The sequence below is a fragment of the Montipora foliosa genome, chromosome 12 (genome assembly GCF_036669935.1).
Source record: "Montipora foliosa isolate CH-2021 chromosome 12, ASM3666993v2, whole genome shotgun sequence".
Lineage (NCBI taxonomy): Eukaryota > Metazoa > Cnidaria > Anthozoa > Scleractinia > Acroporidae > Montipora > Montipora foliosa.
The window spans coordinates 21,505,034-21,511,415 of record NC_090880.1 but is presented as its reverse complement, the minus strand read 5'-3'; positions in this window follow the sequence as shown (position 1 = coordinate 21,511,415).

The window sequence follows — 6,382 nt, the reverse complement described above, 5'->3', positions numbered from 1 at the left end:
CTTCCTTGGACTTCCTTCCGAAAACTGATGAGGCACGAATATTTTTGGATTTTTTGAAATAATCGGATTAGCGATAATTAGTAATGTGATAAGGTGATGACAAATGTCAAATTTGCGACCCGTTGCTAACGGCAACGGAAGGGATCGCATTACGAATAATTAACATCTGTTTGCCAAAAACCACCCAAATAACCGATTTTTCGACGGAAAGTTCATCCCAAAGGATAAAACTATTCACGGGACATGTAATAAAGGTACATATGTGCGAGCGAAAGCGAAAACAAGCGAGTATTTTGAGGAAAAACACAATTCTGTGAGATCAAAGGACCATGTGCTCCAGACACGCAATTGCATCGCTAAATAATTAATCTTACCTTTTCAGCGATTTTAACGCTTGAAATCCCATCCAATGAACCACAAATCCTTTTCTTTATCTATTCCGAAGCATGTAGTGTAATTTTTTGGCTGAAAAACTTTAGAAAAACCGCTTCGCGAGAGCTCCGCGATCGATTGAAAATTTTGTCATCGCATCGGATCAAATTGCCTGAATTAGAATGGCCGTCATGCATGTAGGCGTAATGAAAGCTAGAAAGCCGAGATTTTCAGGGAAACTAGGGATATATCTCCCCAGTAAACACGCCAAATTTCAGCGCGATCGATGAAAAGGACGCTGCGCTATGAATCTTACAAAAATGATGCCGAGCGGCATCATTTTCGGTGGGGGCTAGGGATAAGAGATAAATTATTAATTTAATTAATTAATTAATTAATTAATTAACATTAAGCATGTGTGTATGTTACCTTTAGCTGGGCGCGTGCGTACACACGCGACTCCAGTGCTTACCATAAAATGACTTTTCTCTTTAATATATAAGGGATCGAAATCTTTCGCTAAATTGTAATGACAAGTGCGGTCTGGAGCTGTGAGTAGGCGTGGGATTTGTCTCATATGGTTTAGGGGCCGACATATCTCTCCCTCAATGCCGTACCGGGAGGCGAGGTCGGTAGCAGGAAGCAGCGAAGGGTCAAATGCGTCCAAAAGCGACCGCACGGGCTGAAATCGCGAGATGACTCGTTTGGTACGACGCTCCAGCGCCACGTCTGGAGGTACTGCATTTTTCTCTCTTGTTCAAACATTCCCTCAGCGCCCGCATAAATTTTTAGCCTCTCCGATACCTAGCCTCGATCTTTTGCTCTCTGAAAAGAGTACTGTTTGAATTCAGGGAATTGTCTCATTAATCGAAAAGCATAAATGTGCATAATTTAGACTTTACGAAACCCGTTTGGCTGGCTGAAAAGCAACTGTAACAACAACACCATGTCAATGAACGCAAACCTTACAGAAATTGTTGGGAAGAAGACCTAGAGTACGTCTGAACTGAAAGCTTCACCGAAGGAATACACCACCTTATATTTCTGTCAACTTTTGGTGTTTTTCTATGCATTTTTACATATTTGGGAAATGCTTTAATACTAGTTGCCCTCCGGAAAGAGTCTACACTTGGTTCACCGTCCAAACTGTTGCTTCGAAGCTTAGCGACAAGTGATCTCTTTGTCGGTATGCTTTCCGATCCTTTAGTTGCAATGTACTGGGTGTTTGCAATAAAAGAGCACTGGAGCGTTTGCTACTACGCATTTTCCCCTACTATTGTAGTAAATTCTGCGTTGTGTACAGTGTCTTTAATTTGTTGACCACGAGTGCTATGAGCGTGAACAGACTTCTGGCTTCATCATTGGGAATGAGGTACAGCGAAACAGTAACTACGAAACGTGTGTACGGAATAATTATATATAACGTTTTGGGTTTTGGCTACTACCGCCTCTGCTGTCTTACTCATTTGTCTGTCAACCTCCGTGTTCTCGCACACAATGATTTTCTTTAATCTCCGTCAACATCGCACTGGAGTTCAAGACAGGCGCTCTCGTGAAGATCCACCAATAGCATGTAGTAGTCTGCGAAGTGAAGCGAGCCACTTAGCAAAGTATAAAAAGGCGGTGTCCAGTGTGTTATGGGTTCAGCTTGCATTGCTGATTTGTTATCTCCCTTACACTGTTATCGTAGCATTGCTTAGCATCCGAGATCAACTGTCCCAGACTCTTGTTTTAAGCCATCATTATGCAGGGGGTTTCGTCTTAGTAAACTCTTCATTGAACCCACTTCTCTACTGTTGGAAGATTTTAGAAGTAAGACAAGCTGTCGTGGCAACATTGAAAAAATGGCGCTGTTCATCGACTTAGCTAGTTCTTCGTTTAACTGGGATGTCAATTACTGAAACTAAAGGTAGAGAGCTAAAATAAACGAAGAAATCTGCGGCAACGGATACTTATCTTAAAATATAACATGCATTGTCCCAAGTATCTCGGGATTATTTATTTATTCATTTATTTTTGTTAGTTATAAAAACGAGCGATAAAAAATAAGAACTACATTTCGACCGCTCCACAGTAACTTTCAAGTTCAAGTTCATGGATAAAAAATTCGGCTTGTAAAGCCGACATAATCTGCAATTCGTTGTATATTTCTTTAAGTGTGATGCAGATTATGTCAAAGTGTGGAGGAACATAAACGAACAGTAAACGGCAACCATGTGAGAGAACAACATAGAAACGAGCCTTGTGAAATCGCAAAGAACTTTAGGGTCTTGAGGAAGTGCTCCAACAAGTTCGATTGTTTGATTTTTGAAACTTTTTTTATTCGGGATCTTAAGGAGGCTCGAATAGTTTCTCCTTTTTTTCAATCAAATAAACATATTCTGTCCTTAGACATAGTTAGGGTAATCATATCAAGACGAAATTTGGCGAGGGTATTTAGTATTCATGATAGAGTTCTCACATTACATTTTCCTCCAAAATAACGTTACCATGGCAACGATATAAGGCATTTCTTTGAGCCTTAAGATATAATGTCTTTTTTTTTAAAAAAACGGGACAGTTAAATCTCCCTATTCAGCGTTTCCAGATAATGTTAGAAATAATCTCTAAAATATTCAACAAAATCTGTAGGTTAGTTTTTCAGTTTTTTTTAAAATGTCTCTTTTTTTTTTTCATCTACAAAATTTTTTTAATTTTAAAGACAAACGGTTTAAATTAATCTAAGCTAACATGCAAAAAAATGAAAAATATTCACCGTCCGGAAGCAGAGATATAAACGAGTAAAGTTGCAAAATCAGGAAAATGAGCTAGTTACAAGATCGGCATTTACGCATGCGTCACCCGCTCATTCGAGTGCACGCGCGAGTGAAGCTACAGGCAAACACAAACGGATTTAAGTGACCATTAAACCGTGTGTGAAAAATTTCGTAGTTTTCGTGAATAGGAGATGTCTATTTACTTCACTTTACTTTATTTATATTTTATATGTATAGGAATCAGAAGAAAGGTGAGCGAATTTGTTTATTTCTGGTGACTCATGAGCTGACGCGAGCAGCTTTTAGAATTGCGAGTATGGCTTACGCGCGCGCGCTCACCTGAAAACCCTTTCGAGCCTCCTTAAGGACGGTATGGTAGATCGGTTCCCCGAGCTGTCAGAGAATGATTCGACATCTTTAGTTGATCGAAAGAACAGTGAGAATACTAGAAAAGGAACAAAAGTTGCACTCAACGTATTTCGAGAGTATCTCAAGGAAAGAAAGGCAGACGAAGAGTCACTCGTGTCATCGACGCGAAGGACAAGTTGGCGAATGCATATGTACTGAAGAGATTTTATGCTGTAGCCAGAAAAAAAGAATGGCGAGCTTCACGTGTCGGGATAAGCTTTGAAAACTGTGAAATTCTTCAGCTTTGTTGATGCCTAGTGTTATTGAACGTTTGACTGTTACTACAATTTCAAGTCTACAAATATAATTGTGCTGAGAAGGAAACCAATTGATTAGTGTCATTACTCGACTCTGCAAGGCAGCGCGCGCGCTTACAGCTTTCCGGAAACAAAAACAAAAAACAAACTCGGTGATCGAATGATAAAACAATTATTGATCTCAGTTATCGCAAAATAGCGTGATTTGTCAGTGTCTCGCAGATCAAAGATTTGCCTCAGCCTTCGGCTTCGGCAAATAATTGATTTCCTCGCCACTGACAAATCACGATATTTTGCTCAACCTCGTCCAATAATTGTTAATTATTCTTAGATGCATAAGACACTTACCGTCAACTCGTCTTTTCTTCACCGATGGCGCAAAAAATTGGTTATTCTTTTCATTTCGGTGAGATGATGTACACATGAAACTTGAGAAACACTGATTCGAACAGATGCTCTCTGATCAAAGTCAGGGTCAGTTGTCAGCGAACTTTTCTGGTCAATATTTTTCGCTAGCAAGAGAGGGGGGAAGGGACAAGGAATAATGAAAAAGGATTTTATTATACATGTGTATGACAGAAATTATCTCCTTTCTTTTCTCGATTGTATGCATAACTAAGAGAGTAAAATAAGGGGCAAGTCTTTCTTTGGTTAATAAAGGCCAACTGGAAAACATGGACTGGACTCTGGACTGGATTTTGGACTGGACTCTGGACTGGACCCTGGACCGGACCCTGGACTGGACTTTATTAAACGAAGTTAATATTTAACCAATAATATAACGATTAACCGTTTCTATTTAATTATTAATGATGTTACATGGTGTAGACAGGCCAAACACAACTCCTATTGGTCAGGATAGGAAATTCAGAGACCTCAGAGTTTTGCTCTGACGAGTACATCTTTCAAAGACCTCCCTTTTCTATATGAAATAAGGGGAGGATTTTTAAATATATTTCGTAGTAAGGGCTGGTTTTGTAAAAGATGCCATTTGTTCATAAGAATATGTTTGAGATCAGGCATTGATTGAAAGTTACTGGGCAGCATTGTTCGATTTTTCGTTTAGCTTCGTTTATGTTCCCTTTGGAAAAAACATCCATTCTCGTTCTCATTCTCGCTGGTTAATAATTAAATAGAAACGGTTAAATATTAACTTCGTTTAAGAAAGTCCAGTCCAAGGTCCAGTCCAGAGTCCAGTCCAAAGTCCAGTCCAGAGTCCAGTCAATGTTTTCCAGTTGGCCGTTAATAAATGGAAAAAAACGTTACGATTTTCACACTTGAAAAAATAATTATTTCCTGTGTAAACTACCGGACGTTACATGTCAAACAACCGGACGTTGTGTCAGGCGTCGGGCCTGAAACAAAACACCTGCACGGTTTTAAACTCCTAATTGTTCATAGATCAGTTGGTAGAGCATTTCACTGGGATCGCAGAGGTCATTAGTTCGAATCCCTTTGAAGTCACCTGAATTTCCCAGCTGTCTATATGAGACAATTGCTTAATTTCTCCTGATAAGTACGAGCATCACGTCAATCTTTCGCCCACTGAAAAGAGTACTGTTTGACTTAAGGGTATTGTCTCATTAATCGAAAAGCATAAATGTGCATAATTTAGACTTTACGAAACTTTAAAACACCTGCGTGGTCTCAGTTCATCCCGTTTGGCTGGCTTAAAAGCAACTGTAACAACGATACCATGTCAATGAACGCAAACCTTACAGAAATTCTTGGGAAGAAGACATACCTAGAGTATTTTTGCTCAGAAAGATTCACCGAAGGAATACACCACCACCTCATATTTCTCTTAACTTTTGTTGTTTTTCTATGCATTTTTACATCCTTGGGAAATGCTTTAATACTAGTTGCCCTCCGGAAAGAGTCTACGCTTGGTTCACCGTCCAAACTGTTGCTTCGAAGCTTAGCGACAAATGATCTCTTTGTCGGTATGCTTTCCGATCCTTTAGTTGCAATATACTGGGTGTCTGCAATAAAAGAGCACTGGAGCGTTTGCTACTTCGCATTTTCCGCTACTACTGTAGTAAATTCTGCGTTGTGTACGGTGTCTTTGTTGACCACGAGTGCTATGAGCGTGAACAGACTTCTGGCTTCATCATTGGGAATGAGGTACAGCGAAACAGTAACTATGAAACGTGTGTACGGAATAATTATAAGGTTTTGGGTTTTGGGTGCTGCCGTCTCTGCTGTCTACGAATCGAATGGAGTTCTCAGTTTACCTCAAGCTTTATACAAACAATGGTGTTACTCATTTGTCTGTCAGCCTCCGCGTTCTCGCACACAATGATTTTCTTTAATCTCCATCAACATCGCACTGGAGTTCAAGACAGGTGCTCTCGTGAAGATCCACCAATAGCATGTAGTAGTCTGCGAAGTGAAGCGAGCCACTTAGCAAAGTATAAAAAGGCGGTGTCCAGTGTGTTATGGGTTCAGCTTGCATTGCTGATTTGTTATCTCCCTTACGCTGTTATCGTAGCATTGCTTAGCATCCGAGATCAACTGTCCCAGACTCTTGTTTTAAGCCATCATTATGCAGGGGGTTTCGTCTTAGTAAACTCTTCATTGAACCCATTT